This window comes from Strigops habroptila, chromosome 1 (genome assembly GCF_004027225.2).
Source record: "Strigops habroptila isolate Jane chromosome 1, bStrHab1.2.pri, whole genome shotgun sequence".
In the NCBI taxonomy this organism is placed as follows: domain Eukaryota; kingdom Metazoa; phylum Chordata; class Aves; order Psittaciformes; family Psittacidae; genus Strigops; species Strigops habroptila.
The window spans coordinates 18,953,039-18,967,920 of NC_044277.2; the positions used below are offsets into that span (position 1 = coordinate 18,953,039).

The window sequence follows — 14,882 nt, forward strand, 5'->3', positions numbered from 1 at the left end:
CCACAAAAAGAAACATTAGTTTGTCTAAATACTAAGAGGAGCTTGAAACAGTTTCTAAAATGTCAACAAGAAGACCACACTCAAACCCAGCATGACTTCTTCTTGTTGCAAACATAAATAATCTTTATGTTGGTTTGGAGAGCAAATGACAGGGAGTCAGCATGGATATCAGAGTGAATCAGAATCTCCCTCTTCACAGTATGCAAGGAACACATTGGTCATGCAAATAGAAGGAAGAAGATACTCTCTCTCTTTGGGATAAGAGAAGTAAACATGTGAAGATCCTGCTTTTAGAAAATGAGGGAAGTCTAAGGGGATGGCTAATATTTGCCAGTTACTGGGTTACTGTTTTCTGTACACAGTGAAGGGCTAAGTATCTCGGACTTAGCATTTGCTTACTTCTTTTGCATCTCTTATAGTCACAAGACTCTAGTATTGACAACTGCACTAAGAAACCCCACTTTCCAAACATACAAGACTCTTGAGAAACCTTCCACACTTTATAATACGCTAATCATTATTGGCTATTTTAGTATTTTTATTATGTAATTTATACTGTACCATTATTATTTCTCATTACCATCACGGTGTGATAATTAGCAGTGCACTTGTTATACTCCTTTGCGTTGGAAATAAGCCCATATTAACTGCGCTGGAAGCTTGTAAGTTCTGTCCTCTGCACCTAAGAAGCAACATTCACCTATATATGCCAATGACCACAGACCGCATCCGTTCCATATGGAGAGGAGAGAAAGCTGGAATGTGCAAAAGGAGGTACCAAGCACAAATAATATTCAGTACCAACAGGGGTTTACAGTTTTCATAGAATTTTATTATGTAGGAAGTGGCTTTATCACATAAAAACAGAAACCAAGCAACAGCCAGCTTACTGTCCTTCAAAGCTTGTTTATTACCCTGCAAAAATATGGAAGATGCAATCATCTGCAACACTCTAGACAATCCTATATGGTTCTCCCTCCTCTAGCTAGCAGGAGGCAAGCTCTTCTTGGGCTCCCCTGCACTATGTCTCTTCCTGATACATCCAGCTCTCCATAGCCAGGTCTAACAGCCAAATCCTGTTTAGCCCTGTTTAAGCTAAAACTTCTTTGCAATGTCTCAGCCTTCCTGGAGAGTGCCAAGAGAGAACACAGGGCCTCCAGCAAAGGTTAGGCAATAAACTGTTTTTAACCCTGGTTCTTCCACTTGAGAGTCTGGGAAACTGAACATCATGGGATTTTTTTAACATCAACTAATGACCACAAGGCTGCCTTACTTAGCTCCTTCAGGTTCAATAGTTTGTTTGCTATTACTTTTATAAATAAGGACAGAACTTAACAGAGTATAAATGTGCAGTTGTGCTTGAAATATTTTAGGATTTTTTCATCTAAAAATAAAATCAATTCACTGTTAACAATTAAAAACAGTTATTCTGTCACTACGAGTTACCATGCTTACCACATCTCCAACAACATACAGATTCTCTGATTTTTATTTTTTTTCCTTTTCTTAACAAACACAAGAATATTTTTCATTGCTAGAACACTTGAGCTGGAAGCTGAAAGTCAGGTTAGAAGCTTACTCATCAATTAGTAATTAGGATCTTGCAGGTCAGGTTCTGCCCCAGCATCAGCTGTCAAATTACCTTTTACTGCAGCAATGTCAAATACACACCCACATCCACACCCTGTACTTACAGTCACAAATGATAGTATTTTCACCATGGGAGCTGAAAAGTTACTGGGGAGGAAGAGGACAGGTCAGGCACAGGGCCAACTTCAGTTCATATTCTCATGAAAGCAGACAAGAAATCCACTCTCTATTCTCACACCTTACCTTAAACAGGAACAAAAGCTGATACTCATGACTCTTGTGAACAGCAGACATGATCTTTAAAATAAAGCCAGTTCTACCTTTTTGTATTGAAGAACTCCCTAGTTCACACTTTGGGATTAAAAGTATTAAGAAAAAAAAGTTACTCCAACTCAACAGGCTGCAATCACAGAGCAAAGAGCACTGCAGCTGGTGCTCAAGTTCATGATGAAATAGTGATTTGGGAGGAGAAAAAAGCTGATACTCAGCATCAGTTTCAGGGGATAGAAGGAGTTCTCCCTCCCCTGCCACACACATGGATGCTGTACTTCTGGATCCTGCTGATAATACACACTCTTGAAGCATTTTCCGTTATCATTACAGGCAGCGAAGACATGCTTGTCAACCTCCTCTAGTATTCCCGATTTCCTGTAAACACCACAGGGTTCCACATGTTTAATCTGCTTTATATCTTCAAATTTACTTTACTAGTTTTGGGAATTTTAAGGGAATGTACTTAATTCAAAGAAGGTTTATGAGCATTCTTACTTATAAGGTGTTTTGAGGATGAGTTATTCCATAGAGAAGACCCATGTGAATAGAGTAAGACAAAGATTTTTTTTTCCTCATCTCCCCCACCAAATCTCTAATTCACACTAGATTGGATGGAATATGCCCAGGTCAAAGCCTCTACTACTATTCAGGTCCATTCCTACTTGTGATCATGACAAAACTTGAAGTTCTGCTGTGAGAAAGCTGGCAGCTGAGACAACACTGTCCTGACAGCAGTCTTGTTTCTAGCTCACAATCTGTTTCTGCTATTAATGTAAATACATTTTTAATATAAAGGATCCTGGTCCCTAAAGACTACAGGGGGCAGGAATAGAGCTTCCCAGGTTCCTGACAAAATTCTATGCCTATGCACCACTTTATATTACTGTTTGTACAACCAAAAAGGTCTGACAACAGGACTAGTGATTCCTGTAAAGTTAGGCGCATTTGCAGAACTAGGTGCAAAATGTGAAGTTATAAAAATATTGAAAAGGCATCCTATTTTTAAATCAGGGCTCCACTGAACTATACTTAACCTCATTACCATCCATATAACATGACTGCGCTTTCTCTCTGGAAGGAGATACATTGGTCCCACAGGATTCAGCCATTCTTTTTGAATTATAAGTATTTCTTTCAGGGCCCACAGGGAGAGCCCTGAAAGACAAGGAGTAAAACAACTGCTCTACTCAGAGAAAGAATACAAAAGATGCTCTCACTTTGTGATTGCCTTTGCTTAAAGCAGGACAGAAATGCAGAATGGCCAAGGAAGGGCTATCAAGTGACAGAGGAGGGAAAGAGGCCTTTGCACAGTGCATTTAAATAGATGGACTGCTCCTGTACACTGACATCAGTGTAAATCACCATAGCACAGTAGGCTTTAGCATAACAAACATCTACAATGACAATTTCAAATTCAGTATTAAAATGCAAAGCAACACTAACCTCAGACCCCTGCAGGTTCACGGGGTTGTGACAGGGTTGTACGGGATGCAGGGATGTAAGCTTAGGTGATGAGTACGTACTACTTTCTCTTCCTAGCTGTGCTGGGTGAGAAGGTTACAGCCCCAAGACCTGCCAGCTTATCTGACCATTCTGCACATCATTTTAGCTGTAAATGGTCTTGGGTTAAAACTCTTTTTCCAGATAGAGTTTAGGGCGTGACACCCAGAAGCTGGAAAAGAATCAGAAAAAAAATGAGTACAAACATCCATGTGCAGAGTCTGGCCACTCTTCTGAATTTGGAACCCCTCTCGTTGCTACCTGTTACTCCTGAATTTTGCCCAAAATAAAACCAGCAAACATTGTTTCCTTTTCTAATTATAAAGATTTTTATGAAGCATGATGTAACATTCAAGAAATCCTGAATCTCACCAACTGACATTACAGGCAGGTACAAGAGCTGTAAACTCACAATGGAAAAAATACAAATAAAACAAAAATCCTAGTATTTTATTGAGTTCTATTTCAGGAAAGACGTTTTTGCCCCCAAATGTCTCCTGATACTCTGATTAAATCCATTAATTCATTGTAATGTGAACAGCACTTGAAGCTCCATTGATCAGTGTGATCATTGCTGATATTTTCACATTAGCTTATATGGACTTAGCATTATTCTTAACTTGATTCTGCAAACGTGCTTTCAGAAGACAAGTCATTACTAAGGATTTTATTATGCACAGCCACATTAAAATTATTTTTCAGTATTTTCCATTATCTTACTGAACCTTCTAGAACAATGTCAGCCATCATCAGGTATTCTGAAAACTAAACTCAGACTTTGCACTGCCTTTTGTTACATGCACAAATAATGCAAAATGGAATTAGATTTTCTCCAATTTGCTAAGAATTAGAGTCTGTTCTTGAAATCTTACATTGGGCATCAACATTAAGACATGAGGGAATATCGGCAAGGATAACAGCAGGACTTAGTTTCCTCTTCCTCACCTACTATCATCAGAACATGTACTCAGAACAAGTAGATCTGAACCTTCCAATGGATAACACCAATTCACCTCATGTCCCACAGACTTTCTTTTCAGTGTCTGAGGAACATATTTGCTGGAGCCCATCAATATCCTGCAACAAAACAACCTCCAGCCTCAAGTCCATTGAGTCTGGCTGTGTGATGGACAGGCAGATAGTTGAGTCTGAGAGGAGTTGGGGAATGCATACATCTTCATAAACCTATCATTTTGAGGTTTACACTTCACTTACTAGAGCTCAATGCAGTACGACAACTGCTATATGAAATTGAGTCATGGGTGAGCAATCAGGGCTGAATCTACCCTTTGCATACTAAGTACCACTACATTTTGACCAGCAAGTTAGCCAGATCAGCAGATTTTGGGGCAACAGCCTGAGAGTTAACTACTGAAGTTCTGGGCCAAAAAATTCCCACTGGTAGACACTGGTGTTGTCCAGGAGTAGGCTTGGGCTGAGCCTTCACTGGGGCCACTGGATGTTTGGTACGGATTCAGTTCTGCAAGAGCCTTCCTTGTGCAACCCACAAGTCTTGAAGCCAATAAGTAATACTATCTTTATGAATTAGACGTTATTTAAATTAAGACCTATTTAGTCAATTTTCCCAGCCAAGACACATTAGTTAGCTTTACATCATCAGAGTGTTTGATGGCCATATCTCAAACGTCTGTATTTCTGCTTATTGGACTCTGCCCATCTTTGCTACAAGGAGCAAGAAGACTTATCAAAACTGTCATAATTCTGTTTCTGTCGACTCCACCAGTTATGGTTTAAAACACACACAAAAAACCCCCAAACAAACCATAAAAAACAGCACCACCGCATTAGCTAGGACACTGATTTGGGCAAAACTACCAACATTGACAAACTGGAGCCAGAACAACTGGTTTCTCCAAACAGGGGAATGGCTTCCCTCCACTACCAGTACCAAATGCTATCAGGATCAATTTCTGACCAATCTAGTAGAGACTGTAGCCTTTTTTTGCAAGTGGAAAATATTGTTCCTTCATGTGCTGGGGAATGATTATGTTTTGGGGCTAAGGGTGTACTTGCCATTTCTGACAGCTTCTAGTTGTAACATTCAAAGATTTGATTTTTTTATTAAATTTACATTCCAAAGAGAGACATTGGATTTTAAACTTGATGTTCCCAAATAAGTATAATACCTCTTACCTTCCATATTGACTTTTACTCCCAAATCTTGACCAAATTTTTATGTTCAGAGCTTCCTGGATGCAGCTTTCAAGTACAGGAATTCCTTTTATAAAACTGAAGCACAGGGACAATTTGTTTCAGTGTTACACCCTCCTTTCAAATACTACAGAGAACTCTTACCATGAATAACTTGTACTGGTCTCAAAAGGATTTTCAGAGACATCACAGGAAACAAATCAGCCTTAAGCAATGCCCTTGTGCAACATACCACATTTCTGTACACCTTCAAACTTCTGCTACTTGCCATACGTAATTTATATGCAACAGTCCCTGCTTCTTTCTAAAAATACTAGTACTCAGATATTCACAGAATCAAACAGCTGCCTGTACCAATTAACATCAGTTATTACAGCTACATCAGATTCAACACAATATACATTTTAGTTTAGAATCCTTTCTACCATCCTCTGTATGAGAAAAATACTACAATATAAAACATGTACAAATACACGACTCACACAGTCAGAGCAGCAACCTCCATAGGTCAGGATGGCCGAGCGGTCTAAGGCGCTGCGTTCAGGTCGCAGTCTCCCCTGGAGGCGTGGGTTCGAATCCCACTTCTGACAGATTCCCTTTTGGAGATTACATGTGGCTGGCAATCGGTCACCAGCAGTGTTCCTGAGGGCTCAATTCCAAGGCTAGTCCTGCTTGATATATTTATCAACATGATTATCCCTGCAACTAAGGGCTTTGGGCTTGCCTAGTTTGGAGAAAACGAGGCTGAGGAGCAACCTCAGCTTCCTGAGGAGCAGAGGTGAAGAGGGAGGTGCTGAGCTCCTACCCCTAAAATCCAGTAACAGGATATGCAGGAATGGTTCCAAGCTGCAGCAGGGAAGGTTCAGACTGGACATTAGGAAGCATTTCTTTCCTGAGAGGGTGGTCAAACACTGGAACACATTTCCTAGAGAGGTGGTTGATGCTCCAAGCCTATCAGTGTTTAAAAGGCATGTGGACAACACCCTTAACAACATGCTTTAGCTTTTGGTCAGCCCTGAATTGGTCAGGCAGTTGGACTAGATGATCACTGTAGGTCCCTTCCCACTGAAATATTCTATTCTAGTCTTCAAAAAAAAAAGGGGGGGGGGGGGATCTTAAATTGAAATGGGAGATCTAATTGTGTCAGCCTAAAGAAAGGAGCAGTTCAGGATCCAGCCCCCAAAATCTTGTTTTGTAAAGATTTTAAAACCTCTCAAAAGCACGTGTGAATCAATAAATGAATTAAATTTTCACATTACATACTTAGAGTTAAGTACACATTCTGGAATACAAAGTATTTCTGAAAAACAAGGTCACAAACATCAGTCACAAGAACACTCTTCCCATGAATGAAGAGACAGACTAAAATTTTTAGCACCATAAACTGTAAATGTTAAACATGCAGCACTGCAAATGCTCAGCAGATATGCAGTAATGACCTCTGAACACACATAGCACTAGATCATTATATATTTGCAGCTAAAGAAGATAAATCAATGACCTATTCCAGAGGAGGAAACAGTCTGAGGGAGTGTTTTAATTATGTGATATTAACACAGACCCCAAGAAAGGTAACTAATGCTTTCCACATGCAAATGCTACTAAACATTCCTTGAGTTGCTTACCTACCTGAAATACTTATCTAGCAAAACTTGTGTACAGAAGATATGTATCTTTTTTTTTTCTCCACAACCTTTACTCGAGGGGGATGTTAACCCATCCATTTGTACCAGACAAGCAGCACTACAGTCCGTCAACATATACAGGGATGTTTTGCAGAGCATTCTAGCAGAAAGCAGTGTTAAGATCACCATCTCCTGAACTGTTAATGCTAAATCAGTATTTAATTCCGTGTTCCAAACAGCAATTCTACCAGCACTGGATTCTGAAAGCAGGGCACTTGCCTGCTATGAATGCACAAGCAAGTCCAGTGTGCTGCCAGACATTCAACAGAATCAACAGGCAGCTGCCTAAAGCAGTAATCAACAACTGTAAGCTGCAGGGTGCAGGGATGCCTGGTCTTCCTATGGGATCCATTTTGGATGAAATCTGCAATCACCCTGGTTGTTTACAGTCTTTCAAGTCATAGCAAGGCAGTTGGAACTAGATGATCTTTAAGGTCCTTTCCAACCCAAACCATTTTATGATTCTGTGATTCTATCACCATACTCCTAGTTCTTACACATGTATGGCAGGGGAGGGGAAGGAAGAGCTATTTAAAAAACATTAAATAATTGTGTGCCACAAGCAAAACAACTCTGAAGTATAGAACTTCCTGAGCATCACTTCAATTAAAACGCGAATATTGAGATCATATAAATCAGAACAGATGTGCCTACACGGTATTTGACATGGCTTAAACATCCTAGAAAACTGCTAGTGAGAAGGCATTCACTAAATAGATTGTGCATTCAAACAACTATTCAGAACTGTAGCTTTTTTCTACAGTGCCTTCCTGATGCTACTTCAAACCCCATGGGGTTTGCATGGGGGGAGAGAGCGGACTGCATGGGGCTCTGGCCACCATTCAGGGTAAGAAAAAGCCTAACTCCAGTGGGAGCTCACAAGTTTCTTCAGCGCCCCTAGGATTTCATCCCCTGATTCAAATCTCCATTTTGGACAAGGCTGCACAGGAGTTGCTCGACTATGAAATGGCAGCAACACAACAGGATGCACAGAGCCACGGGTTAAAAAGTCCACAGCCATGAGCTCTGCATAGCTTGTAATTAACAGCATTTCCCTTCTAGTAACACATGGTAATGAGGGAATTAGGTATGCAGATGAGATTTCATTTGGATTTTCAATATAATTACACAATAAAATGCAATACTCTTCCAAGTCAACTCTTCCATATTCACAGACTATAATAATGGACAAAACAAAGGAGGAAGAGGGAGGGTTAAATCCAAGGCCATCATAAACAACAAAGACCACAGGATTTCATCAAGAAATCCCTGTAGAAAGTTCAGTTCCTTACTCTCTAGCAGATCATTTATCCTGAATTAAAGGCCTGCACAGAACAATAAAATCTGCCAAATCCTATGTTAACATGTTACACAGGTTACAGTCGCTATTAACAATATGCACCAAACTGTGGCAAAGCATACGTTAACTGACACTAATGATTGCTGTGAAGGCAGTTCCTTCCTATAAACTGGTTGTCAGAAACTTTTACGTGATGCATTGGACAGAATCTAGAGAGGCATTTGAGGGAAAAAACAATTATTTTTTGAAAAATCTGATTACCAGTATGTATGCCAGCTATTTCACCTTCACACGCCAGTATCTGCACTTTTATGTACAAGCTGGTTAGTGAGGTAGGTTTAAACTCTTCACATGAATACGTTCAGCTCTACTGAATTTAAAACCAAAATAATCATATTAGCTAGACAAGATGTCCGGACCTAAATAACTTCCATTATTAAAGGAAGCACAAGGTAAACTTTTTCCAAGATTGAAACTGCATGTATCTTAGCCATTGCTAGTCACAAGGACCAAGACCAAACTCTCAACATTCACATAAGCTTCAAACATTTCCTGTGAGGAAATGTCACAAGGCAAGCAGCACAGAACCACAGGCAGCTCAGAAATCTATCCTCTCTTTGGAGAAGTGCAGGAGGGAGTGCTTCTGGTAAATAAGATAAAGGGAATGACTGAGGGTTTTTTTTTAGAAAAAAAAAAACCCACTTTTTTTTTCAAACACTTTTTCAAACAAACATATTTCAGGATGCCAATGTAAACAGGAGGTAAAAGCCACAGAAAGATGTTGTGCTTTACCAAAGGAACAGTTTTCTCTCAGCAAGCCTCTATTAAATCCAGTCTCTCAATCAATAAGGAATAAGGATTCCCTTATTCCTGTGCAGCAGCTGCAGCCAGAGCTGTACCTGTGAACAGAGCCCTTACTGAGCAGACGGGAAAGAACAGAGGCAGACCCCATACCCCATGTGAAACCCCCCTGAAGGGGTTTCAGGGAAATAGGTAACTTTATGGGCAAGGAGGGATTCTACCATTACCACTGTCATACATGAGAGGATATTGCCACATAGCATTTTTTCCTTCATATAAAATTTTCTCCAGTAGACTAATGGCTGTCACTGGATTTTTCTCGTCCTGGTTTTATGAATGTTGCCCATGGACTAGAGAATACAGCACAGCAGAGACCCTCTCATTATATGCTCATCACAAGGCACTATAGATACCCAGATCTGATCAGTGCTTATCACTCAGCACAAGTGACTGAACAGCTGAAATGGATGGAAACTGCTTCCATTATTTCTCTTCTGACACCAAATCCACACATCACCTTGAAAAGAATTAGATGAAGTTCAGCCAAGTATATGCTAAGGAGGTGCACAGTGAGTGAGTTTGAGGTATCTCATTTCTTCTACTGCTCTTTAGCAGGTAGGACAGTATATTTCCAATACTCTGTGGTCTTCAAGGATTTTTAAAAAGAGAAGTAAAAGGAATAATCAGGATATCATGGCTCACCTGCTCCCTTTGTCATTAAAACGAGCCTACGATGGCAGTTCAAACCATGCATTTATCTTACTGAGAAACAATCCATTACCAGCAGCTAATGATCTTTTCTGCCGTAATGAATCTACCTTGAAAGGAATCTACCTGGGGCTCTGTTCCATTCACAGTTATTAAAACATGAAAGCTGGATAACTCTGCTGAGGACAGTGATGGTTATTCTGATGTCAATTAAATGTCAGCTTTATGAACTGGAATCAATTCAGACAATGCAAGTCTATCCTTACATTAAAGATGATGCATGCAGAACCTATTCTCTCAGTGCAGGAGTCCTGGATCTCTATTGGCACAAACCACACTGCAGAGGGGCAGGCCCAAAGGGCAGTCTTGGCATGAGGAAACACGCTGCCCAGAAGGTGAAAATAAAACATAGCTGTTTCTGACAGCATAGAGAAATTGTGATAGCACAGGCAGAAAGCTACCTGCTGCAAGCCAAGCTTTCTTTCAGCAAGCCTCAATTAAGCAGGATCTCCTATGGACAGATGTCATCACAATATGAGGCAGCTTGTTATTCTTTCTGCTAGTGCTTTTCATAAAACATGCAAATGATTGAATAAAACAGTATTTGTAGGTATGCCTGTCCTGAAGCCAAAGTCTTGCTCTGCTTGCAAAAGTCCCATTCCCCTTTGAAAGGTCATGCTATCATTTCACTGTGGGCCAATCCACTGGCTATTTGCTGCTAGAAACACTCACCCTTCCCTCAGAGTGGTAGTTTCATACTTGTGTTTAACTGGAATTAATTTATATTTCCTGTTCCTCCAGTGTTAGTGCTAGGCTCTGATAGCTCCCCCAGCACAGCACAGCATTAGTGAATGGCCCCATCACTGCTGCACAGCTACAGACTCCCCACCAAAGCAGCCAGGTACTTCAATGCCTCCTCAAAGAGGAGGGCCCAGAAGCCTTACATCACACAACCTCCATGAAAACAGAACTTCCCATCTTTCTTTCTCACTAACGAAAACGAGGAGCAGAGCTATATTGTAGCCTTGTGGCAATCAGCACTGGGCACAGCAGAAGATATCCAAGCAACAACAGTTTTGAGATCCTTTACTCAGTATCAGAATCATAGAATGATAATCTAGTTCCAAACCTGTGCCACAGGCAGGGACACCTTCCACTAAACCAGGTTGCTCAAAACCCCATCCAACCTGGCCTTGAACACTGCCAGGGATGGGGCAGCCACAGCTTCTCTGGGCACCCTGTGCCAGTGCCTCACCACCCTCACAGGGAAGAACTTCTCCCTAATATCTAATCTAAATCTCCCCTCTTTCAGTTTAAAGCCATTCCCCCTTGTCCTGTCACTACACACCCTTGTAAAAACTCCCTCTCCAGATTTCTTGTAGGCAGTACCCAGTGTGCTATTTACTGAATAGCAATAATAAAAAATACCTCTGCATTGCCATGTGCCATTTTGCTTACCTCCCTTTTTACATGAGAAACACTTAATTTTCAGGAGAGAATATTATAAACACCAACTGGAATACAATAGATAATCTGCAAATGTCTATAAACATGCCTCTTTATCTGACTGGTGTCAGTTAAGGCAAAATAAAAATTACAATCTCTACGTAAGGAAAGTTATATAAATAGGTGAGTGGGTTTGAAAACAAAACACAGATCTCAGAAAGTTATATTCATCTGTCAAAGCAAGTAAACTACCAGAAGACAGGGAGGCTAGGTCTGAATATGATTAAAGCCTTATTTTTTTCCCCCAAAAAGCACAGGTTTGACATGCTGAAGTCTGCATATTTAAAATATACAATAATAAAGATGAGCTACTGAGTCATCACCAATTATCTTAAAAGAGCAAATTGTTTGTTTATAGCGAAACTGACATTTATAAAGACAGACATGAAGGACTCACAGTTGAAGAAGCAGCAGTCTTTCGAGCTTGGAGGTTTTGTTTTTTCTAACTTAATTTACTTTGCTTCATCTCCATTTCTAAGTTCAGAAGCATCACATTTCAAATTAAGCAAGTGTTATAACTCAAATTGAAGCCTCCCTACTGCCCAGTGGTCAAATGTCACAAATGACAATTCGTTCAGCTCTTTGGATAATGTCAGGTCACCAAAAATTGCATTAGTGCAGCTAAAATTAAGAGGAAGCTGTGCTGAGTTTCCACAGAGAAGCAGTGAGCACAGGGCACCAGCCCGCCTTGCGCTTCAGCCGCTGAGCCCCACCGGCAGCCCAGGTGGATCAGACTGGGGACACTGGTGTTGCCCAGATTTCCAGCCTCTCCAACCAGAGTTACAAAGCCTATGGAAAAACATGGCTCAGTGTCAGGACTCTCCCTGCATGGATTGTAGGCATAGCTGCACTGCTTTACCCTCCTCTCCTAAATAACCTCTCCTCCACAATCAGACTTACTCCTTATCTGCAGTCTAGCCCAGTATCCTTTTAACACATAAGAACATCCATGCTGGATCAGACCAATGGTCAGCCTAGCTCAGCATCCTCTGGGACAGTGGCCAAGACCAGCCCTAAGAGAAATCAATGCAGGCAGCAGCAAGCAGTAGAGCAAACAGCAGGACAAAGCTTCCCTGCTCCCAGGAGTTTGTGGTTTGGAGGCTTCGTCATATAGAGGTACTTCTTCACACTTCATAGCCAGCGCCAGACTGGAGAGTCACTGAGGCTGGTGGGGAGCTCTGGGGATCCTCCAGCCCATCTTCCTGCTCAGAGCCAGCACAGCTGCCGCAGATTGTTCAGGGCCATAATGAGCCAGGTTTTGATCCTCTCCCGGTATGGAGACCATACAACCTCATGGCAACCTGTTCCTGTGTGACAACTTTCACACTAAGAAGTTTTTTCTTACTTTTCCTACACTTTTTAGTATTCACATACTGCTGCACCAAATTCCAGAGCCTGCCCATGCACTGCCTGAGGAGCCGCGTGCAACCCTGGTGTGGGGGGTGGTGATTATAGTAAGGGCAATGTTTCTCACATCTCCGTACACTCTCGTCGGGACCACTGCTCTAACTTAATGTGAAATGGTGATCTTACTAAGGTTTTAAGACCACAGCAAAGGTCTTAGGACCAGAGCATTTATTACTTCACTGGAAAACTCTGACATACTCACTTTTTCTGGGTTCTGGACTTTCCCTATGTTACCCATAATGATTCCTTTCTTTGTCTGTCTTTGTCTTGAGCAGTGGAGGCATCCGGCATTGTTCCACAATGGACAGACAAACAGCATAATTCTGTTTACAACTAGTTTCAGATGAGAAATGCCAAACTATTTCTCATCTCTGAGATCAGAAAAAGTCATGCAAAATGCAGTGATTTGCCAAAAGGTACATAACCTTTTAATGGTATCTTCCATTCTTGGAACTATTCTCATAAATGGCTTTTTTGCTCTTATGTCAAATATGCTGCATTTATTTCTCCTCTTCCCATGAGACTTACCATTTGCTGTATAAATCTGAAATGGCTTCTGATAATTCATGCTACAAAAGCAGCCTTATCTATTCCAGTCTTCAGATTCACTTTTCATAACATCAGCACGAATAGAGAAGGATATTAGAATAGCATCATATAATGATTTGGGTTGGAAGGGACCTTCAAACTCATCTAGTTCCAGCCCCCTGCCATAGGCAGGGACACCTTCCACTAGACCAGGTTGCTTAAAACCCCATCCAACCTGGCCTTGAACACTGCCAGGGATGGGGCAGCCACAGCTTCTCTGGGCAACCTGTGCCAGTGCTCACCACTCTCACAGCAAAGAATTTCTTCCTAATATCTAATCTAAATCTACCCTCTTTCAGATTAAAGCCATTCCCCCTTGGTAGCTACTGCCTTTTACGTTTGAGGCTTGTGGCAATCAGCACTGGGCACAGCAGAATGTATCCAAGCAACTTCACAAGTCATTAAGTACCTCAGCCTCCTCCACATCCCATGTAACCAGGCCTCCTCCTTTCAATGCATCAGTGCATTCCAGGAACTTCCTGGATTACTTGTGCCCTGCTGTGTTCACTATCCAACAGATATCAGGGTGGCTGAAGTCCCCCACGAGGACCCGGACTTGTGAATGTGAAGCTGCTCCCATCTGTCTATAGGGGGCCTCATCCACCCAGCCTTCCTGGTCAGATGGCCTGCAGCAGACCCCTACTGTGAGGTCACCTGTCCCTGCCCTCCCTTTAATCCTGGCTCATAAGCTCTCAGTCAGCTCCTCATCCACCCCCAGGCAGAGCTCTGCTCACTCCAGCTGGTCACTGATGTAGAGTACAACACCCCCTCCTCATCCGCCCTGCCTGTCCTTCCTGAAGAGCCTGTATCCTTCAATTCCAACACTCCTTCCATTCCAACACTCCAGTCATAGGAGCCATCTCACCATGTCTCCATGATATTAGGAAATCCATCCTAGAATTCTATGTTCAGAAAATAACCTTGTTCACATTAAGAAAAATAAATTAATAAATAACGGGATCTTTGGGGATGAAGGAAGGTTCCATCTGACAGCACGGTTGACAGGAGCATATGCATTTGAAATGCTGACCAATCACTCATCATACAGAGGAACAAAAGAGTTCGCCATGATAAGGCTTAATTCTCTGGTGGTGTTCTTTCACTGTGGTTATTTGTCCTGGGTTCAGCTATAGCAGTCATTTTTCTCCTTCTTAGTAGCTGGTGCTACTAAGATCTATACTTCAGAGTTCTATTAAAGATTGAAGATCAAACAGGGACAAAAGCCAAGACTGCATGGTCATCCCCTCATGGAGTTTGTTGCACAGTTTTGGACTGGCTCTTGAGAAAGCTCCTTTTCTTTTGGAAGAAAGTGAATAGCAAAAAGTGCATAATAAAGCCCATTTTCTATCTAT

At 41.4% G+C, this 14,882-nt stretch overlaps 1 protein-coding gene and 1 non-coding gene across 6 annotated transcripts in view; one reads left to right on the plus strand and one right to left on the minus strand.

Moving 5' to 3' along the window:
- OXR1 (oxidation resistance 1) overlaps positions 1 to 14,882 on the minus strand; it is a 261,974-nt gene that overhangs the window by 194,572 nt on the left and 52,520 nt on the right. The gene's annotated exons all lie outside the window — the stretch shown is intronic.
- Positions 6,043 to 6,125, plus strand: TRNAL-CAG. Its single transcript has one exon. It is a non-coding gene; the product is annotated as a tRNA-Leu (tRNA).